This window comes from Geotrypetes seraphini, chromosome 2, assembly GCF_902459505.1.
Source record: "Geotrypetes seraphini chromosome 2, aGeoSer1.1, whole genome shotgun sequence".
NCBI lineage: Eukaryota > Metazoa > Chordata > Amphibia > Gymnophiona > Dermophiidae > Geotrypetes > Geotrypetes seraphini.
Genome location: NC_047085.1, coordinates 520,060,513 through 520,082,977, shown reverse-complemented (window position 1 = coordinate 520,082,977; position 22,465 = coordinate 520,060,513). Strand labels below are relative to the sequence as shown.

The 22,465-nt window shown below is 44.9% G+C and overlaps 1 pseudogene; it reads right to left on the bottom strand.

Annotated features, from left to right (window-relative positions):
- Positions 1 to 3,892: 3,892 nt before the first annotated feature.
- The window catches only part of LOC117354672, a 79,148-nt pseudogene continuing 60,575 nt past the window's right edge, over positions 3,893 to 22,465 (bottom strand).

The window sequence follows — 22,465 nt, the reverse complement described above, 5'->3', positions numbered from 1 at the left end:
GCAGTGTTAGGGCCTGCTGCTGTCATTGTTCACTCCTCCTGTTCTCTGTGTCATTTAATTTAATCGATTTCAAGTCCCAATACTATCTAGGCGTTTATGGGTGGCATAAGCTTTATCAAAAAGAGCTTGTAATTTTTTAATCGAGTGCTACCTTCTTTGCTGCTGTTACCTCAGCTGTTATCTCAGCAGTCCATGCGACCCACATGGAGAAAGCCAGTGGGGATTGAGGATCCGCCATCATAAGGATGTGGGCCCTTCAGCTTCTTGTGGCTTTCTTTTGAGCTATCGATGCCATGGAAGCCCTGCTCTAAGGCAAAAGACTTAGCGGACAATACGCCAACCATTGACAAAGTTACCATGGGTCCTGGGATGTTCGAAATGCAGCTAGAGTTAATAAGATGTGCAAAAAGCCGTGGGGAGCATGGAGCTCCACTGCTTAGTGTCCTCTCCGTCTCATGGCACCACCTTATTCTGTGAAGTTAAGGTACTCTTCAAAACAGTTTTAGTCTCCAATAATATTCTTTACTGATATTTTCTCTCAGCTATTTCTGCTCAAGAGTTGTTCTTTCCACCACCCCTAAATGTTCATATACACCTTCTTCCTGAATCTCCTGTATAAATTTTATTCTGTATCTTTAAATGTGAATGTGATTAAAACCTCGCTCACATTCTGGACAAGTATATGGTTTCTCTCCAATATGACTTCTATAGTGCAGTTTTACATTACATTACATTAGTGATTTTTATTCCGCTTGTGCCTTGCGGTTCAAAGCGGATTACATAAGAAGAGAGCTGGACATTTCCAGGAGGGTACATGACATTGGAGAATACAGATTGAGGGTATAGACTTAATGACAGAGTGAGGGTGTAGACATAATAACAATGGAAGATAAATCAGGTTACATTACTATACATATCAAATATTCTGTTTCCATACTTTGGTTGCCAATTAGAGAATGACACAATGACTGTTACCCATGGGTAAGCCAAATGGGGAGGAAAAAAACCTGGTTGCAGGTATGGGGATAAGGCCATTCACTGCCCCATGGAGTGGTAAATGGCCTTGTCCCCACAGTTAGGTATTTTGTGCGCATTGCCTCACTTATTACACCTCACGATCACGCAGTCCAGCAGCCCCCTCCTTCCTGATCACCATAGTTCGGGCATCTCTCTCCCTCCCTTCCCTCCTTCATGTTTCTGTCTCTGAACACGAGGCTGACTGAAACATCTCCTCTGACACAAGCAGAAACAGGAAGTTTCATCAGAGGAGAAGTTTCAGGGCAGCTGCATGCAACTTGAAAAAAAGGCTCGGGCCACTTGGAGACAGAAAAATGAAAATCGCCAGCGAAGGTGAAAGGAAGGGAGGGAGGGGGCTGTTGGTTGCACGAAGGGCGCTGATGAGAAGTGGAGAGGGGGGGAGGGGTAATAGTGGAACAGACACTGAAGGGAAGTGGGGAGGAGAGGGAGAGGGGAGCATATACTGGATGGAAGGAGGGGATAAAAAGAGCACATGCTGGATTGGGGAGACAGATACCAGATCTGAGGGGAGGAAAGGAGGAGAAAGATGTTATAAACCACCTGGTGGAGGGAAGGGGACAGAGATGCCAGACTATGGGGGGAGCGAACGGAAGATGGGTGCCAGAGCAATGGGGGTGGAGGGAGAGATGGAAGTGAGAGGCAGACAGGTTCTGGGAGAGGCACAGAAACAGAGCAGTTGCCATATGAAAGAGGCAGAGAGAAGGCAGACAGTGGATGGATGGAACAGATTGACAAGATGAATAAAGCAGAAACCAGACAACAAAGGTAGAAAAAAAATATATTTATTTTCTTTTGCTTTAGGATAAAGTGGTATTGTAGTTGTGTTCATAAATATTTATAAACAAAGCCCTACCAGCTGAAGATCTCTTCTCTAGTTTGGCAGCCAGAACTTTTGACTTATAAAATGACAATTGTACAGAATATTGTTTCTTTTTATACTTTAATAAAAGAAGTTCAGTATAAAAGTATTCGAGGTGGGAACCTTTCCTCTTGCATGGGCGTCGGGTCACCTTACATACTTGGGTATTGTTATTTCCCCTGACCCTTCTCAACTGTACGCCCTCAATATAGACCCTCTAGTTCTTACTACAGCTCATAAATTGGAAAATTGGAGGGTCTATCCGCTTTCATTAATGGGTAAAATAGCATTGTATAACATGGTGCTGGTGCCTCAGTGGCTTTATGTATTTCAAATAATCCCTGTTTTACTAACTGCTCGCCACGATAAACTACTTGGGAAATGTTTACAAAAGTTCTTGTGGAATGGGAAGAGAGCACATTTGTCCCTGTCTCATTTGGCACGCCCTATGGATCGAGGTGGCTTTGGTCTCCATAATCTTCGTTTGCTGTCTCAGGTGTGTCAGATGAGACATTTGAATGACTGGTTTCAGGGGACTGGACATTTTTTGGCATCCAATCAGGAACTTTTACTTTGTGCTCCATATCATTTTAGCTTTCTGCTTCATGTTCCTCACTTGCCACGGAAAACTTCAACTGCACGAGATCTTTTCTTACTGCCCTTGAGACGTCTCTGGAAGCTAATATGTCATCAGCTTCAGATCCCGTTCCAGGTGACTCCTTATTTACCACTTCGGGGCAATGGTGCATTTACAGTGGGACTGGACCCAGTATCTTCACAAGTGTGGAATTTACAAACTAATCAATATGTGTTTCAACTGGTCCACTCTACAGGTTCTCTAAAGACGTTTGAGGAACTTCAACGAGATCATGGTTGGAGGCCCAAAGACTGGGTTTCTTACCTTCAACTTTCCTCCTATGTTAGTTCTCTGCCATGCGACTCCATCACTGACCGCCATATGGAATCCCTCTCGGAGGCGTTGAGTCTGTCAGCTCAGGTACAGATTCCGTTGAGATTTCATCATCGTCATCTCCAGGAACATTTGGGCGAGCCATCCTATGACTCTTGTGCTCTAAAATGGTCTCAGGATCTTTTCTGTGAGGTGACTGCCTCCATGATCCGGAGGGGGACCTTTCGGACAGTCCGGGTGTCCCATAGTGTGCTTCTGTTTGAAATGAATTACAAATTTTTGCACCGGCTCTACAGGTCTACATTACCAATTTTGGGCAAATATGTGTTTGTCAGACCAATGCCTCAAATGCTTTCACTCTCCATCTACTCTGGGTCATCAGTTTTGGTCTTGCACTCAGATCACTACTTTTTGGCAGCAGCTTTGTGCTCATATTCAAACCATGTGGAATTACAAATTTGCACTGGATCCGGTGATGTTGTTTACATTGGATCATATTCCCCTGTCTGCACCGAAGGGGTTTCAAAGCTTTCTTGCTAGATCAGTGTTGTTGGGGAAGAAAGCGATTTTGCTCTGCTGGATCTCCTCTGAGTCTCCGACGCTTTCCCATTGGCGTACTTTGATGATACACCAAGCCTCTATGGAGAGGCTATGTTTTTCCTCATTGGATTCTGTTCAGGGCCGTTTATTTTGTCTTTGCTGGACACCATTTTGGGACACTTTAACACCTAGAGCTCGTAGTCACTTATTGAATGTATGAGATTTTATGTAGGGACTGCACTGGAATGGACTTTGTTTTTTCCTTTAGTTTAGGCTGTGGGTTGGGAGTGGGAGGGGGAGTGGGGTGGGGGGGACGCTCCGGTATACGGTGAAGTTGGTAACCAATTTATACTGTTGTACACCTTGTATATTTGAGTGTTTGTACTTTTTCGTAAAAAACAATAAAATATAATATTAAAAAAAAAAAAAAGTATTCGAGGCTTATGTGGATTGGATCAGATGGTTTGCGTGGACCGGGGCAAATTTTTTCCCTGTGTCATTCTCTATTGCCAGTTAAAGGTTTTACTACATTCTGGATATATATATGGTTTCTCTTCAGTATGAATCCTCTTGTGTTTTCTTAAAGCGGATGGATCACTATGGGCTGGATTCTGTAACCAGGGCCTAAGTCGATGGCCACCTTAAAAGCAGTCGCCGATCACTTGTCAATCATTCGAGGCCTACATTTCAGCCATTTATCTTTGCCTAGATCACAGACGCTGATTGCGGCAAGGGTAATTCTTTTTTCTCCCATCAGCTGAGTATCAGGGAGTCCCCAAAGACATGATTCTGTAACCAGCACCAGCTACGGTAGGGAATCCGAACACCACTGCAAATCAGCTGAGAGATGCCCACTCCCTTCTGCCAGCACTCCCCTAACCTGAAAGTTGCAATTCTGTAACCGGTGACAAGAACTTGGGAGCCGGTTAGAGAATCACAGCTTTGGGGAATCCCTGATGCTCAGCTGATGGGGAGAAATAAATTTCCCTGCCGCGATCTAGGCAAAGATAGGCAGCTGAAATGTAGGCGAGTTTCGCAGGACTATATTTCAGCATGATTTGCGGCTGGGTAGCCACTTTGGGCATTGGCCATGCCTACATTGTTGTTCTGCGACTTAAAGAAACTACCTAGCCATGATTTCAATGGTCATTTCAGCTGCCTTTTAATTTAGGCGTCGGTAGACCATTTCTGACTATTGGCAGGGTGCCTTCCAAACCCTAAATTTAGGTGCTGGTTATAGAATTTCACCCTATATTTTTTTACCATATTCTGGAAACATATAGTATATGGTTTCTCTTCAGTATGAGGAGGGGGAATTTACCTGCCGCAATAGGCCAGAGTTTCACAGGATAAAATTTTAGCATGATTCGCGGCTGGGTAGACACTTTGGGCAATCACCACGCCTATGTCATTCCACGGCTTAAAGTGGCTACCTAGTCACGATTCCAGCAGTCATTTCAGCCACCTTTTAATTTGTGCATTGGTAGGCGCTTCAACTTTGCCATTTCTGACTATCAGCAGGGCGCTTACTGAACCCTAAATTGAGGCACTGGTTATAGAACTTCCCCCTATCTCTTTCACCATATTCTAATCTAGACTGATATATGGTTTATCTCCAGTATGAATCCTTTTGTGTGTTTTAAAATTTGATTAAAGCTTTTACCACATTATGGACACATACAATATATGGGTTTTCTCCAGTATGAATCCTCTCATATCTCCTTAAATCTGATTACTGACTAAAGACTTTCCCACATTCTGAACAGGTTTATTGTTTCTTTCCAGTATGAATCCTCTCATGCTTTTTTAAATTTGATTGTGAATTAAAGCTTTTCCCACATTCTGGACATGTATATGGTTTCTCTCCAGTATGAATCCTCTTGTGTATTCTTAAATCTGTTTGCTGCCTAAAACTTTTCCCACATTCTGGACATGTATATGGTTTCTCCCCAGTATGAATCCTCTTGTGTATTTTTAAAGCAGATTGCTCACTAAAGCTTTTACCACATTCTAAACAGGTATATGGTTTCTCTCCAGTATGAATCCTGTTGTGTTTTTTTAAATCTGAATGGTTATTATAGCTTTTCTCACATTCTGAACAGGTATATGGTTTCTCTCCAGTATGAATCCTCTTGTGTATTTTTAAAGCAGATTGATCATTAAAGCTTTTACCACATTCTAGACACATATATGGTTTTTCTCCAGTATGAATCCTCTTGTGCGTTTTTAAATTTGATTGCTGTCTAAAGCTTTTCCCACATTCTGGACATGTGTATGGTTTCTCTCCAGTATGAATCCTCTCGTGTATTTTTAAAGCTGATTGACCATTAAAGCTTTTATCACATTCAGAACAGGTATATGGTTTTTCTCCAGTATGAATCCTCTTGTGTTGTCTCAACTGAAATTGCTGATTAAAGCTTTCCCCACATTCTGAACAGGTATATGGTTTCTCTCCAGTATGAATCCTCTTGTGTATTTTTAAAGCAGATTGCTCACTAAAGCTTTTACCACATTCTAGACACATATATGGTTTCTCTCCAGTATGAATCCTCTTGTGTCTTCTTAAACCTGATTGCAGACGAAAGCTTTTCGCACATTCTGAACAGGTATATGGTTTCTCTCCAGTATGAATCCTCTCATGTATTTTTAAAGCTGATTGGTGATTAAAGCTTTTACCACATTCTGAACAGGTATATGGTTTTTCTCCAGTATGAATCCTCTCGTGTCTCCTTAAATCTGATTCCTGACTACAGATTTTCCCACATTCTGAACATGTACATGGTTTCTCTCTAGTATGAATCCTCTTGTGTGTGTTTAAATTTGATTGCTGTATAAAGCTTTTGCCACATTCTGGACATGTGTATGGTTTCTCTCCAGTATGAGTCCTCTTGTGTACTTTCAAACCTGAATGGCCATTAAAACGTTTACCACATTCTAAACAGGTATATGGTTTCTCTCCAGTATGAATCCTCTTGTGCCTTTTTAGAGCCGATTGGAAATTAAAGCTTTTGCCACATTCTAGACATATATATGGTTTCTCTCCAGTATGAATCCTCTTGTGTTTTCTTAAATCTGATTGCTGACTATAGCTTTTCTCACACTCTGAACAGGTATATGGTTTCTCTCCAGTATGAATACTCTTGTGTATTTTTAAACCTGATTGGAAATGAAAGCTTTTACCACATTCTGAACAGGTATATGGTTTTTCTCCAGTATGAATCCTCTGGTGTATTTTTAAAACTGATTCAAAATTAAAGCTTTTACCACATTCTGAACAGGTACATGGTTTTTTTTCCAGTATGAATGCTCTTGTGTCTCCGTAAATCTGATTCCTTACTACAGTTTTTTCCACATTCTGGACATGTATATGGTTTCTCTCTAGTATGAATCCTCTTGTGTTTTCTTAAATCTGATTGCTGACTAAAGCTTTTGCCGCATTCTGGACATGTGTATGGTTTTTCTCCAGTATGAATCCTCTCGTGTCTTCCTAAAGTTGATTGGCTATGAAAGCTTTTTCCACACTCTGAACAGGTATATGGTTTCTCTCCAGTATGAATCCTCTTGTGTATTCTTAAAGCTGATTGGTTATGAAAGCTTTTTCCACATTCTGAACAGGTATATGGTTTCTCTCCAGTATGAATAGTCTTGTGTATTTTAAAATCTGATTGGTACTTAAAGCTTTTCCCACATTCTGAACAGGTATACGGTTTCTCTCCAGTATGAATCCTCTTGTGTATTTTTAAAACAGATAGATACTTAAAGCTTTTCCCACATTCTGAACAGGTATACGGTTTCTCTCCAGTATGAATCCTTTTGTGTATTTTTAAAGCTGATTGGTACTTAAAGCTTTTCCCACATTCTGAACAGGTATACGGTTTCTCTCCAGTATGAATCCTCTTGTGTATTTCTAGAACAGATTGGTACTTAAAGTATTTCCCACATTCTGAACAGGTATACAGTTTCTCTCCAGTATGAATCCTCTGATGTTTTCTTAAACTTGATTGGTGATTAAAACTTTTACCATATTTTGGACGTGTAACTGGTCTCTCATTTTCATGGATCCTCTGAAGATATTTTAAACCTGTTTGATGATAAAAAGTTTTATTATATTATAAAGTGTAGAATGTTTTCCATTTGAATTATTTTGTGCATTCTTAGATATGATTTAATCTCAGTTTTTATACATAGTGTTATTCCTGCTTATACTAATTGTTGAATTGTTAGGGGTCAATATTCAGCCGGGAACAGTGAGCATTTTCTATAAAGCTGATAACTGCTACCTCGATTAATTAGTCCCAGATAATCAATACTGGGCCAGGTCCGGGCACTGGCATTAAAATGTGGTTCATTGGTGATGGCTGAATGTTATGTGGGTACAGCTGGTTTCCAGTGCAGTACGCACATAGCTAACTGGACACAGGACTAGTATTTAAACGGTCACCCATTTAGCTATGTGGGTAGCCACTGTCCATCTGCACAATTTCAAGGTCTCACCTGACTCCACCCCTGACCCATCTCACTACTGCCTGGATCGTGCTGGGATGGTCAGCGCTGTTACTGCTGCTTGTATGATGGACTATGTACTAATGATTGCTGCTCTGCTCCTCTTTTTCAGTCTTGAATGCTGCTGCATGGGCTAGTGTACGTCCCATGACCCGAACATGCCATCTCTACTTGCCAAAGAATGATTACAAAATTGAATGGATGAACCCCCGGGGGCAAACTCTCGGGAGGGACTGGGACTTTGCCTGCTCATGGTTGTTTGCTTTCCTTAAATTCCCCATGTTGCTTGCTGCTGTTTTCCTTGTACTCTACAATATACAACTCAGACCATGACTTCTATCTACTGTGGTCTTCTAAATAGTCATTCATTAAAAAGAAAGCAGACTTTATTAAAGATCTAATGCAGGGGTGCCAAAGACCCTCCTCGAGGGCCACAATTCAGTTGGGTTTTAAAGATTTCCCCGATGAATATGCATGAGATCTATTTGCATGCACTACTTTCATTGTATGCTAATAGGTCTCATACATATTCATTGAGGAAAATCCTGAAAACTTGACCGGATTGCAGCCCTTGAGGAGGGACTTTGACACCCCTGATCTAATGAGAGTTCAACATTTAGATGTTTTATACCCGCCATCTGGTCCGACCACTATCTCTGTGCCTTCACCCTGAAGTTACCTCAGGCAAGGCCAGCATCAGTTAAGGAATCCTGAGGCAAAATCCAAGCAGCAGAACCCTTCTAGACTCAGCAAGCGGAGACTTCGAAGAGATCATTACCTCCTCGCAGTACCTCTTCACTTCAGCCTCGATAAGTTAGTTCCAATTAAACACGAAGGTGAAAGGGAGAAGCCATCCATGGTACACAAAGGAACAGCGATCCCAAAAGATGGAAGTGTGCAGACTAACGGGCATCGCAAAAGAATCACAGAAAACATAACATCAGCTGGCGAAAGGAGATGAAACAATCAGTGGCATACCAAGGGGGGGGGGGCAGGTCCTCCACGGTCCCTATCGCGCTCCCACCCTCGCGAGAGCAGCAAACCTCCCTCCAGTAGCATCGGCTGCTGCGTGGCTTTCTCCTCCCTCTGCCGTGTCACTGATGTCATCAGTGACGCTTCACCGGCAGGAGAAAGTCGCTAAGCAGCTGACGTTACTGGAGGGAGGTTTGCTGCTCTCGCTGGGAGGGTCGGAAAGGTTCACTTGGGGGGGGGAGAGAGATAGGAGGGTCAGCGGGGGTTTGGCTGGGAGGGGGGGAGAAGCGGTCTGCCTCGGTGCTCCAAAGCCTGGCACCATTACCTTCTTCGAGCAGCAGCAGCTTTTACAATTCGCTGCTGTTGCCAGCTTCAGGCCTTCCTCTCTGCCGGGTCCTGTCTACTTCCTGTTTTCATGAAGACAGGACCTGACAAGAGAGGAAGGCTTGAAGCCGGCAACAGCGGTGAATTGTGAATGCTGCTGCTGCCTGATGAAGTTCAGGACACCAGGCCTTGGGTGACAGAAGGAGGAAAGGGAGCAGAGGGGGAGAGTGTTGCTGTACCCAACTGGAGGGAATGAAAGGAGATGCCAGGGCTTGGAGGGAAGAAGAGACGCCAGGGCATGGAGGGAAGGAGGAAGGTATGCCAGATCAAGGGGAAAGGAAGGAGATATCAGAGCATGGAGGGGGAGGGAGAGATGGAAGAAAAGGAAAGGAGAGAGATGGCAGGAATCAGGGACGGGATGATGCCAGACCGTGAGGTGGGAAGGAAAGAAAGGAGAAGAGAGAGATGCCAGAGCATAGGGGAGGGGGTGGTGACAGAGAGAGAAAAACAGAGAGGTGACAGAGTTGAAATCAATCATGTACAAAGGAGAGAAGGGGCATGGGATAGTTTATGAAAGGAGCATAGAAAGAGGGAAGATGCCATATGGAAGAGAGGGTGCACACTGGATAGAAAGAACACAGAGGGCAGTGAATGGAAGGGGCGAGATAGAGGGTGAACAGTAGATGAAAGGGGTAGAGAGAGGGAAACAGACACTGAATGGAAGTGTGGGGGAAAGGGGGAGCAGATGCTGGAAGGAAGTGGGGAGGAGAAAGAAAAAAGGGCACATGCAGGATTGAGGGAAGAGGATAAAGTTAGTTACTGGAAGGGGTGAGGGAAAGGTGGCAAGCTATAGGTAGACACAGTGAAAGAGGGAAATTGAGGACTGAATAGTAAAAAAGAATTTAGACAGAGGCAGAAAATAAATTGAGAAGGAAGAACAGGAGGAAGGGAGCGGAGAGAGAGATGCCAGAGCAGGGGGGGAAGGAGAGGAGACAGATACCAGACCAATGGGGGTGAAAGGAGATGGAAGGGGGAGGCATACAGTTTCTGGAAGGGGCATAGGAGAGAAGATGCCATATAGGGGCAGAGAGATGGCAGACAGTGGATGGAAGGAAGAGAGTAACAAGAAGATGAGGAAAGCAGAAACCAGAGAAGACAAAGGTAGAACAAAAATTTTCTATTTATTTATTGCTTTGGAGACATGTCACTGTTTCTGTGGTATTGCACTGTATGCAGAGTCCAGCTTCTTGCTGGTTCAATTTAACCTTTGTCTATGTATTTCTATTTTATCCCCCTTTTACAAAACTGTGGAGCTTTTTTTAGTGCCAGCCGTGGTGGTAGCAGCTCTGATGCTCAGAATTCTATGAGCGTCAGAGCTGTTACCACCGTGGCTAAAATTCACACTAGTTTTGTAAAAGGGGGAGGGGTAAGTTTGTGATGACATTCCATACTAGGCGAAGGTATTTTCTGTGTGTTCGAAAGACATAGTTTTCTGCTAAGATTGACTGCAGGATTGATCTGTACTAGTCTGGCTTGTTTAGTTTTACAATGGGTGTATTGCTGTTGTACTTCTCACTGCAGTATGTAAGATGCTGCTTTTTCCTAGGTACTCATGTGTGACGTGTGGCTTGTTACTAAAAATCATGTTTTTCGTACAGATGGGGGGGTGCCAAAAAATGATGGGCCCCTGGTGTCACACATACCAGGTACGCCACTGGAAACAATAGAAACTAGTGGTGGCCAAGGCCAAAAGAATGTACTATGACACGCTGATTAGCCAGTCGGAAAACTGCCAAAAGTCTTTTCAAGATCTTCACAACACTTGATATCAACCGAAGATATAACTATAAATTCATCCACTCACAACCACTGTTGTAGAGGCCTTGCTCATCTTTTCCAGAAGAAATTCAGATCTATAAGAACATAAGAATAGCCTTACTAGGTCAGACCAATGGTCCATCACGCCCAGTAACCCATTCTCACGGTGGGCAATCCAGCAAAAAATCCCTAGCCTACTAAAGAAACTTGTGAACAAGCAATGCCACCTTGATCTGAGTCCAGCAAACCTACTAGACCAGGGGTGTCAAAGTCCCTCCTCGAGGGCCGCAATTCTGTTGGGTTTTCAGAATTTCCTCCATGAATATGCATGAGATCTATTAGCATACAATGAAAGCAGTGCATGCAAATAGATCTTCCCCCTCCTCCCCTTCTACCTTCTTCCCATCCTACCTTCTATTCTTCTCCCTCCTCTCTATAAGTCACCTTGAGTCTGCCTAGGTATAAGTGACTCAAATAGGATTAGATTGCAGCCCTCAAGGAGGGACTTTGACACCCCTGTACTAGACCATGCAACTACTAAATTTATATAACCAACTATGCCTGGCAAAAGGGATCTATCCCTCGGCACTAGACCCAAGCAAAGCAGGAAACTACAGGCCAATAGCCGGAAAACCATGGTCAGCTAAGCTGATAGAATTCTGCGTCAATGAACTCCACAACTATCCAAATTCCTCAATCAGGTAGATGGCTTCCACGACTCCCAGCACAGTTTCAGACGATGCTAAAGCACTTAATCAGTTCTTCTCAAACTAACCTTTAAGGCGAAGTGTACTACCTGAGCAAGGGCAAGCAACAGTCCTCTTACAATTTGACATCTCCTCAGCTTTTGACGCAGTAGACCAATCGCTATTGCTCCTGTATCTGGAAAAGTTAGAATTATACAGTAAAGGAAGAAAATAGTTCACAGAATTCCTGATCATAAGAACTTACGAAGTAAGGAGGGGCCAAAGGAAATTGCAGCCATGGGAGGCATTCTGTGGCAGCCCTCAAGGCTCCCCTCTCTCACCATCGTTATTCAACAAATACATGAGTGTCTTGGGCAGACATATTTCCTACTCCCAGTCCACACCTTCTCCTAAGCAGATGACCTCTACTTCCTATGTGTAGCCAAAGAAACAATCCAGTACATTGCTACACTAATAGAAGATCTAAGTTCATGGTCTCACCAGTGCTTCCTTAAACTGGACAAACAGGTGCTCTGGTTTGGCAGCCAGAACCCTCTACCACACTGAGATCACCCTGACCACGGGACAGAAGATATCCAGAAGTAGATAATCAAGGGTACTTGGCGTAACATTCAACTCGGAACTTAACATGACAGAGCAAGTCAAGAAGGTCTTTCAATTTAAGGCAGCTGAGGACAATTAGATCAGCCCTAAGCCAGTGGCGTACCCAGCATATGTGACACCCGGGGCCCATCAGTTTTTGACACCTCCCTCATCTATATGAAAAAATGATTTTTAGTAATAAGTCACATATTGCACAAGAAGGAAAAGGCAACATCTTACATACTGCAGTGAGCAGTAGAACATCAATACACCCATTGTAAAGCTAAATAAGCCAGACTAGTACAGATTGATCCTGCACAGTCAATGCTAACAGAGAACCATGTCTTTTGTACACACAGAACACAGAAAACACCTTCGCCCAGTATGGAATATGTAATCACATTGTAGCAAGGTTTCTAGCACTCGCCACAACTCCTGTAGTATACATGATACTCTGCCTGGTTGCTGTTTCCAAGCTAGGCCACATACTGCTTTATATTTTCATCCTCATTTCTTTACCATGCCATGCATGCCCTGTTGTGGCTAAGTCCCAGTCTTAGCTTCCACTGGCCCAAAACTATCATCTGGATGCTTATCTGGGCTCCGGTGGCTCTGCAGCTGTGATCCAGTGAAGCAATGCAAGTGCAAACTGAAGGCAGGGGCTCCCATTTGTAGGGAGTACCATCAATGGTTCAGCCATGCCAGTGGCCCATATTATGCAAGGTTCTAATTATGAGCTGGGGATCTGCCAGACCTGAAGCTCTGAAGCATAACCTGATCAGCTAATTTAAAACTAAGCTAGCTTCTGCTGTAATTGGAAGGCTGAGCTGCCTTCTCTCTTCTCTTGGTTGCCTCTCTTTTTACAGTTCCTTCCTCCTTGTCTCTCTGTCCTCTTCTCTCTCTGCTGCTAGTCCCATCTGTTTTCAGGGTAAGGCTCAAGCTTTTCTCTCTGCATTCAGATCCCATTACTGGAAGATCAGGAAGCAATGGGTTCTTTTCTAAATCCCAGCACTGGTTCAAAAAAAAAAAATAATGCAGGGCAGTGTGATTGCTGTAATGCACACAGCAGGACTAGCAAATATGCAAAACACAATTTATTTAAAGCAGGGGTAAGGCAGTGCTTTTTGCTCCTTCCCTTGAGCATTTGGTAGCAAACCCTCGTCGTCTTGGCAGTGTGTGATTTTGTAGGCTGCTGCACTTTAAAAAGAGTTTAATAAAGTCACCCTGGCCAGTTTTAAAGTGCTACAGGCTGCAACCTCCGAACTGACACACGGCTGCGAGATCACAGCAAGCTCCAGCTGAAAACCCACACATGGCAGATGTAAGTTTATTATTATGTTGATCATCCTTCAACCCTGGCTCAAGAATGAGTTATATAGGAGGCAAACACCAGTCTCATAGTGCTGCAATCTGAAAAAATACACACGACCGATTAATTTATTTAATTGAACCCCAGTGTTTAATACTCTCCCAGCTCCATTGAGAAAAGTGACACATGGTGCTGTAAACCTAAATGTACGATAGTCATCGCGGGACCTTACTGTACCTCCTTGCGGCTGCCGGCTCTGCTCCAGTAAGGAAGTGACGTCAGAAGGGGGTGGTCCGGCATCCATGGGTAGATCAGAAAGGTCCTGCGATGACTCAATTTAAAATTTACTGCCGCTGCTGCTGGTTCTGGAAAGCAGCAGCGGCAGAGCAGGGTTCTGGACCCAGTGGGCTGGCTGTGCACCTTCTTAGGGCGTGCACCCGGGGTGGATCTGACAGCGGCCTTTATCTCGTTCACCATTCTCTACTGCTTCGAAGATGATGTATCCTCTCTTGGGCTATCTGGAGTACTGTGTGCAATTCTGGAGGCCACATTACAGTAAAGATGTGCGCAGAATTGAATCGGTTCAACGGACGGCCACCAGGATGATCTCGGGGCTCAAGGGTCTCTCGTACGAAGAGAGACTGAACAAATTGCAGCTCTACACTCTTGAGGAACGTAGGGAGAGGGGAGACATGATTGAAACATTTAAGTACCTCACGGGATGTGTCGAAGTGGAAGATGATATTTTCTTTCTCAAGGGACCCTCGGCCACAAGAGGGCACCCGCTCAAACTCAGGGGCGGAAAATTTCATGGCGACACCAGAAAGTATTTCTTCACAGAGAGAGTGGTTGATTATTGGAACAAGCTTCCAGTGCAGGTGATCGAGGCAGACAGCGTGCCAGACTTTAAGAATAAATGGGATACCCATGTGGGATCCCTATGAGGGTCAAGATAAGGAAATTGGGTCATTAGGGCATAGACGGGGTGGGTAAGCAGAGTGGGCAGACTTGATGGGCTGTAGCCCTTTTCTGCCGTCATCTTCTATGTTTCTATCAGATATGGTTTTAACCTGGTTCACGTCATTTCTTCCAATACAGCACACAAAGAAAGGGAATGCTAAATACACAACAAACCAATATCACGTCATTTCTTTAGCATCTATCATTCACAGTATAGCAAGATGAAGTATCTCTGTCCTTTCAGAGCAGTTAGTAAAAGGAATCTGGATTATCTGGTGAAGAAAATTATACCCTACTTGCTGGGAAGAACACTTTGCCCCCTCAATGACCATCGGTTGGCCATTCCATCGCTCTCCTGGGCTCTTTGGGACTCTATAAGAAATGGTGCTTTTTTTTCATGCCCCTATTTTGTGAAATACTTTGCCCCTGGGGCTTCGTTCTGAACTCTCATCAGGTCAACTCAAAGTTAAGCGTAAGACTTTTTTTTTTTTTTTTTTTAAGCTTTTGTCTGGAGCATGGCAGCATTCACTAGGTTCTGTGTCCAATCTTTCCCCTGATGCGTCTGATGTTTTCTATTATATAATTTAGGGAGCTCTTTTCTAACTTTATGGATTTTTTTTAATTTGCAAATTGCCTAGACTTGGCTAGTCCAAAATTGTTTATTCATTATACAGTGGTATCTTGGTTTGCGAGCATAATTCGTTCCAGAAGCATGCTCGCCATCCAAAGTACTCATAGAGCAAAGCAACTTTCCCCATAGGCCATAATGGCAACTTGGATGATTCATTCCACCCAACCCCCCGAGCCGACACCTGACCCCCCCAGGAGTTGGCAGTATTGCTTCCCCCGAGGCCACCGGCGCTGCTCCTTCCCTTCGCGATTGCCTCCCCCTCACACTGACCGGCCCTGTCCTTAAACATGCGCCGCCGGTGTTAGAAAGTGCCTGCCACCGGTTTTCTGCTGGGCTCCTCCTAGGACTAGAGCATCAATGCATGCTCAAGGCCTTCTGGATCTCACCCTCTCTGAGATTCTCATGAAATCTCGAGTCTCATGAGAATCTTGGAGAGGGTGAGATCCAGAAGGCCTTGAGCATGCGCAGATGCTCAAGGCCCAGCAGCAGCCCAGCAGAAAACCGTCGGCAGGCACTTTCTAACACTGGCAACGCACGGGTAAGGACAGCGCTGGTCAGTGGGGGGGCAGGTGGCAAGTACGAAGTGAGGGAGCAGCACCGGTGGCCTCGGGGGGAGCAATACTGCTGGTTCCCGGGGTTGGGTTGGGTGGAGGTTCGCAAATTGAGTCAATGCTTGGTTTGCAAGTTACAGTTTGCTCGAGTGTTTTGCTCGTCTTGCAAAACATTCGCAAACCGCAGTTTGACTGTACTTGATGAATGGAACAAACATATTCAGCAGCCCTGCTTGGTTAACTGCCAGGGAATCTCAGCAGCCTCTCCTCGTGCTTAAAATATGATGGCAATGACAAGGGAAAAACCAAGGACATATCCCATGTCATTAAACAAAAACAAGCAAGATTGGAGTCACGTGATGACATGAACGAGTAACGACGTCTCCTCGTTCGCTCCGGGGCAGCCCTGCTACATTTCTTCTAAATTGCCGATCCCCTGCCAGTCCGATCCACGTGTGAGATACCTAAAATTCTCCCACATTGTATGGATCGATACCATACCAGGTCGCAGGAACATATGCAGCCGAAATCGGCCAGAAAAGAAAGAGAGCGTGCAAGACCGGTAGACCCCAAGATGGCGGCGAGCCCCGCGATGGCGGTCTCGGGCCTCACTGAATCGGCCCTGAAGGACATCAAAACGGCGCTAGCGCAGGTATTGGGGCCCCAGATGGAGACGCTAACTGCCCAAATAACTAATATTGAAACATTAATAGCGACAGCCGCAGCCCGCACGACAGAACTTGAGAAAAGAGTGTCGGACCTGGAAGACTTCTCAACGGACCTTGACGCGCTGCGGGCACAGGTTAGAGCTCAGGCAGACAAACTCGATGACCTAGAGAACAGTTTCCAAGTTTATTGGTTTTTAATATCCCGACCATCAAAACAATTGTCTGGCCGGTTTACAATAAAATTATTTAAAAAAAAGCGTTAAAAGTAGCAGTATGTGCAAAAAGATCTCGTCGCTCTAACCTGCGTCTGATGGGCATCCCCGAGACACTACCGGATCGCTCGTTACTGGAACAATTGGAGGGCTGGCTTCAGGCGGAATTTGCTCTACGCCCTTCGATGGGGCCATTACACATTGAGCGGGCACATCGTTTGGGCCTCAGACCCGGCCTGGAAACACGCCCACGAGTTGTGATTTTAAAACTCCTAAATTACCAACACAAGGTTGAAGTGCTACGTCAATACAGGAACATGAAAGACAACTTGAAATTTGAAGGCAATCCGGTTCGCATCAGTCAAGACTTCTCAGTAGCCTTGCAAGAAAGGCGAAGACCTTACTATCCTTTGTGTTCCTGCCTGGTCGACTTGAAACAACGTTTTCAATTTACTTACCCAGCTCAGCTGAAGATTCTCTGCAATGGAGTCTGGAAAACTTTCCAGACTCCGGAGGCCGCGGATGACTGCATAAAACAACTAGCGGTCCCGCGTGAGTGAGATGACTGCACCTGGTTTGGCTGCTGGCCTGAACGGGCCTGTGGCTGCTGTAGCCATCTGGGCTTCATTTATTTGAGGACTGAATACCTTCTGACCTCTAAGGCTGGGGCTAACATTTACAAGTTAGGGTTGCCCCGGAGGGGTCATTTCAGTGACTCTAACTCCTATATGGGAGTTTTTGGGTTTGTACACAGGGAAGTTGGGATTGGGATTTGTCTTAGGGCAGCAGCGGTAGGGTACAGTGCAATTTATAGTTTTGTTTTTTATGCTTTAATGATTTTTTTACAACTGAATGGATGGTCTGACTGGGGGTTGACTGATTGTCCTTGGGGTGAGGCTGGGCGCCCTGGGACTCATGTTCTCGGATGGCACAGATATCTTATTGGGCAGGACTTAGCTACTTATGGATGATCGTAAATTGCGCATCCTCTCCTGGAATGTATCGGGAATAACCTCACCAGTAAAACATACTAAAATATTGACACAACTGAAACATCACTCTGCAGATATAGCTTGCTTACAAGAGACCAGGCTTACTGACAGTGAACATTTGAAACTCAGGAGAGGCTGGGTTGGAGAGGTACACTTTGCTTCCTCACCAGGGAAGAAAGCCGGGGTGGCTATATTGCTTCGCAAAGGCTTTTTGGGGGTGATACGGGTCCTGCGACGCGACTCCCAGGGCCGGTATATCTTAGTGAGAGTGGAGGGGCCTGGTGGGACATTTAGATTATTGGTGGGTTATGGCCCCAATGGTTACCAGCATACATTTTTTCAAAATTTGGTGAATATTTGTGTGCAGGATCCAGATGACCCCTTAATTTTGGTGGGTGACCTGAATCAGGTACATAATCCGGCAATGGACCGCTCTGGGTTGACAAATGTGACGAGGGTGAGGCAGGCTAGGGGTATTCCGTATTTATGTCGAGCCTTGGGGTTGGTGGACCCCTGGAGACTACTACACCCGACGGAACGAGACTATACGCACCAGTCTAGAGCACACGGCACCTTTTCCAGAATTGATTACATACTACTTACCGAGACATTGTTCACTAAAGTCACGGAGGCCACGATAGGTCCACTTGAAATATCTGACCATAATATGATCTGGCTTGACGTGTCCTTGGGTGGTCCACTAGGTCCCGGGTCGGGATGGCGGTTTCCTTCCTACTTGCATACCGATATACACTTTAAAACCTTTCTACTTGAAAAGTGGGAGGCCTACTACACACATAATGCCCAACATGTTGATCAACCCACCCTGTTTTGGAACGCAGCTAAGGCGGTATTACGTGGAGATATTATTGCCTATGTTGCGACTAGAACCCGTCGAATCGCTTATCGCATTATACATCTTGAACGGCAGTTAGTGAAGCTGAAACATGATTTGTTGCGAAATCCCTCAGCGGCCAATAATGAGGCCTATAGGGCGGTATTGGTGGCACTTAATTCCTTAATTCAGGAACGCACTAAGAAACTCTTATTTTACCGTAAATTCCATTTTTACAAATATGGAAACAAGGCCGGGAAATTGCTAGCATCCATAACAAAAAGTTGGAAGGGATCTAGATATATCCCCATGATACGGGAGAGTTCTGGGAATTTATTAACCGCCCCCGGAGACATATCGACAGGCTTTCAGAAATATTTCGAGGCCTTTTACGCGTCCCCTGGCCCTTACACAGGACCCGACGTAAGTGACTATCTTGCAGACGCAGGACTACCTCATCTGACGGCTGCCCAGATATCCAAATTAGACCGTCCATTGCATGAGCTTGAGGTAACCCAGGCCATACAAAAATTGAGATCTTGTACTGCTCCGGGACCAGATGGCTATTCACCCGAGTTTTACAAGATCTTGTCCCCTGCTATAAGCACTTCCTTGTGGGATTATTATTTATCCATTCAGGAAAGTGGGGCTTTCCCCCGACACTGTAATGAAGCCCTGATTACCTTGATTCCGAAACCATCTAAACTGCCTGACGAAATTGAATCTTACCGGCCAATCTCATTATTGAATGTCGACGTTAATATACTGGCCTGAATTTTGGCTGACAGGTTAGCCCTCATCCTGCCCTCTATCATTGTGTCTGAGCAAGTGGGCTTTGTTAGGAACAATCTACGATTAATGTTCGCCGGATACTCTTAGCTTATTCTCGAGCGCAACAGGAGCAACGTCCGGGCTTGCTAGTTGGACTTGATGCAGCTAAGGCCTTTGACAAAGTTCACTGGCATTACCTGTTTCAGGTCTTACAATACATAGGGATCCCTGCGAGCTTCATGTCCTCTGTGCAAGCGCTATATACTGGCCCGACGGCATCGGTGTTGGTCAATGGAGTGAGATCTTCCCCATTCGGAAAAGGTAGGGGGACCAGACAAGGTTGCCCACTATCTCCGTTACTGTTTCTGTTATATTTGGACCCATTGCTACGCACCCTGCAAAGAGATGATGTCCTCATAGGTCTATCAGAGGGTGAATCGCAATTACGGGTGCTAGCTTTTGCGGACGATCTTTTGCTCGCACTGGGGGACCCTCATAGCTCTCTACCACGGGCATTGGAAATATTAGATGAATTCCATATTTACTCGGGCTTGGAATTGAATAGGCAGAAATCTTTAGCACTTCCTACACTTTTAGAAATACAACAGACTTGGCCGGGAGTTTTTCCATTGCAGTGGGCCCCCTCTTCTTTGATGTACTTAGGAGTGATTATTCCCAGGAATTTAAATAGTTTATATGCTGCCAATGTTTTGCCCTTGCTCCGTCGAACCTCTAGCACCCTACATGGCTGGCGGAACCTCCCACTTTCTCTGTCCGGCCGTATAGCCCTCTACACATGATGATACTGCCACAATGGCTATATATGCTACAAATGCTGCCGGTGATGTTATCTACCCACCATATTGCACTCCATAAGTCACATTTGTCTAAGTTTCTGTGGCAGGGTAAAAGAGCAAGGATTGCCTTGGCTAAGCTCATGCTGCCGCATACACAAGGGGGGTTGGGCCTGCTGTGTATAACCAGATTTAATCTTGCATGTCAATTGCGTCACATCCATGATTGGTTTTGTAATACCACAGATTTCTCATTGCCTGTGATTGAATGTTTTTCTTTTCAGCCATATCATTTTAGCTACCTTCTCCATGCTCCCAGGTTGCCGGACTTACCTCAGTTACAGTCTCACCCGTTGTTGCCGGCAATGTGTAAAGCATGGCAATCGCTATGCAAGATCTTACAGATTTCTTCACGCACTACACCATACCTTCCTATAGCTGGCAATGGGGACTTCTTACCTGGCATGGACTCCACAGTGTTCAGACGTTGGTCTCGTGCAGGCCTTACCTATGTGTTCCAGACAATTCAACCTTCTGGATCTCCAATCTCTTTTAATGACCTGCAAGCGAAATTTCATTTACTGTCCATGGACTGGTTTGCATACCGACAACTCCAACACTATCTGCATGCTATACCCCTGGCAGGGCTACGAGAGGACGTTCGGGACAGTTTCCAAGAGGCGCTCTCCCTTACTGCTCAAGAGTCCATACCGCTTCGTTTCTACCATAAGTGGTTGCAGGAACGTGCTGGCGACTTGGACTTTTCTTACTTGGCCCAAAAGTGGACGGCTGACCTTCAATTACCCATTTCAGCCGACGTGATCCGAAAAGGCTTACGTGTTGGTAGGGCCACTACCATATCCGCAGTGGAACGAGATCGAAATTACAAGTTCCTTTTACGAGCTTTCTATACATCAAAGAGGACACACCTTATGGGACTTGGTGCGGGACATAGTTGCGGGAAATGTGCTTTTCCTATGGCATCGTTTGGACACATGTTCTGGTCCTGCCCCTGGATATCTTCCTTTTGGATACAAGTGGTGACTTGGGTGGCGCGACTTTGGAATTGTTCTTGGAGACTGCACCCCAGTTTCCTATTTACAATGCAGATCCGATTTCACCCGCCAAAACCGGGCTGTGCAGCCTTCCTCCGTAAAACGGTACTGCTGGGACGGAAATGTATCTTGCTACAGTGGCTATCACCACAACCTCCAACCATCTCACAATGGAGAACATTAATGCTACAACAAATGTTATTGGACCGCCGAGAGATTGTGGACATGTCGACCAAACCTGGACGTCTGTTTTACCACTGTTGGTACTCATTTAGTTTGACCTTTACTTCTTATGTTCAGCACCAAATTTGGAATACTTGAGTTATTTCATTGCACCTGTCTTTTCCTTTGACATGTTACCGCTGCTGCCGGGGTGGGGGGGTGGGTGGGGGGTTTGGAGGGTGGGGATTGGATTTATGGTATGTTCTGAAAAATGCTTTGTTATGAGCTTTGTTATCCGTGTGTTCTTAATAAAAATGATTTAACATAAACAAAAACAAGCAAAAAAACTAAATTTGGGTGCAGATTCTATAAATGGTGATCAGACTATAAGCGTTCTACAGCTATCTAACCCAGTGGTTCCCAACCCTGTCCTGTAGGACCACCAGGCCAATCGGGTTTTCAGGCTAGCCCTAATGAATATGCATGGAGCAGATTTGCATGCCTCTCACTTCCATTATATGCAAATCTCTCTCATGCATATTCATTAGGGCTAGCCTGAAAACCCGATTGGCCTGGTGGTCCTCCAGGACAGGGTTGGGAACCACTGATCTAACCAATCAGGACACACATTTATATAAAAAACAACCCCCCCCCCCCAAAAAAAAAACCAACCACCCTGAGGCAGGCCGAATATGGAGTTTTGTTACCATCACATTTAAGGGCTGAGCAAAAAGCACAGTTACTTACCTTAACAGTTGTTATCCAGGGACAACATTCTGGGAGAATAAATTTTGTAATACTCTCTGGCCAAAATGGCCATCCCGTCTGGAGAAAACATCCAGCCAATAGTGAGAGGTGAAAGTATGAACCAAGGACTAGGTAGCAGCTTTGCAAATTTCCTCAATAGGTGTAGATCTGAGGAAAGCTACTGAAGCTGCCATGGCTCTGACTTTGTGGGCTGTGACTCGACTCTGTAGTTGTAGTCCAGCCTGGGCATAGCAGAAAGAGATACAAGCAGCCATCCAGTTGGAGATTGTACGCTTAGAGATTGGATGTCCCAAGTTGCTTGTATAGGAGACAAAAAGTTGAGGAGCAGTTCTGTGTGGTTTGGTGCGTTCCAAGTAGAAAGTCAAAGCACGTTTACAGTCCAGAGTATGAAGAGCTGATTCTCCAGGATGAGAATGAGGTATTGGAAAAAACACTGGAAGTACAATAGATTGGTTGAGATGAAATTCTGAAACCACTTTAGGTAAGAATTTAGGATGAGTATGG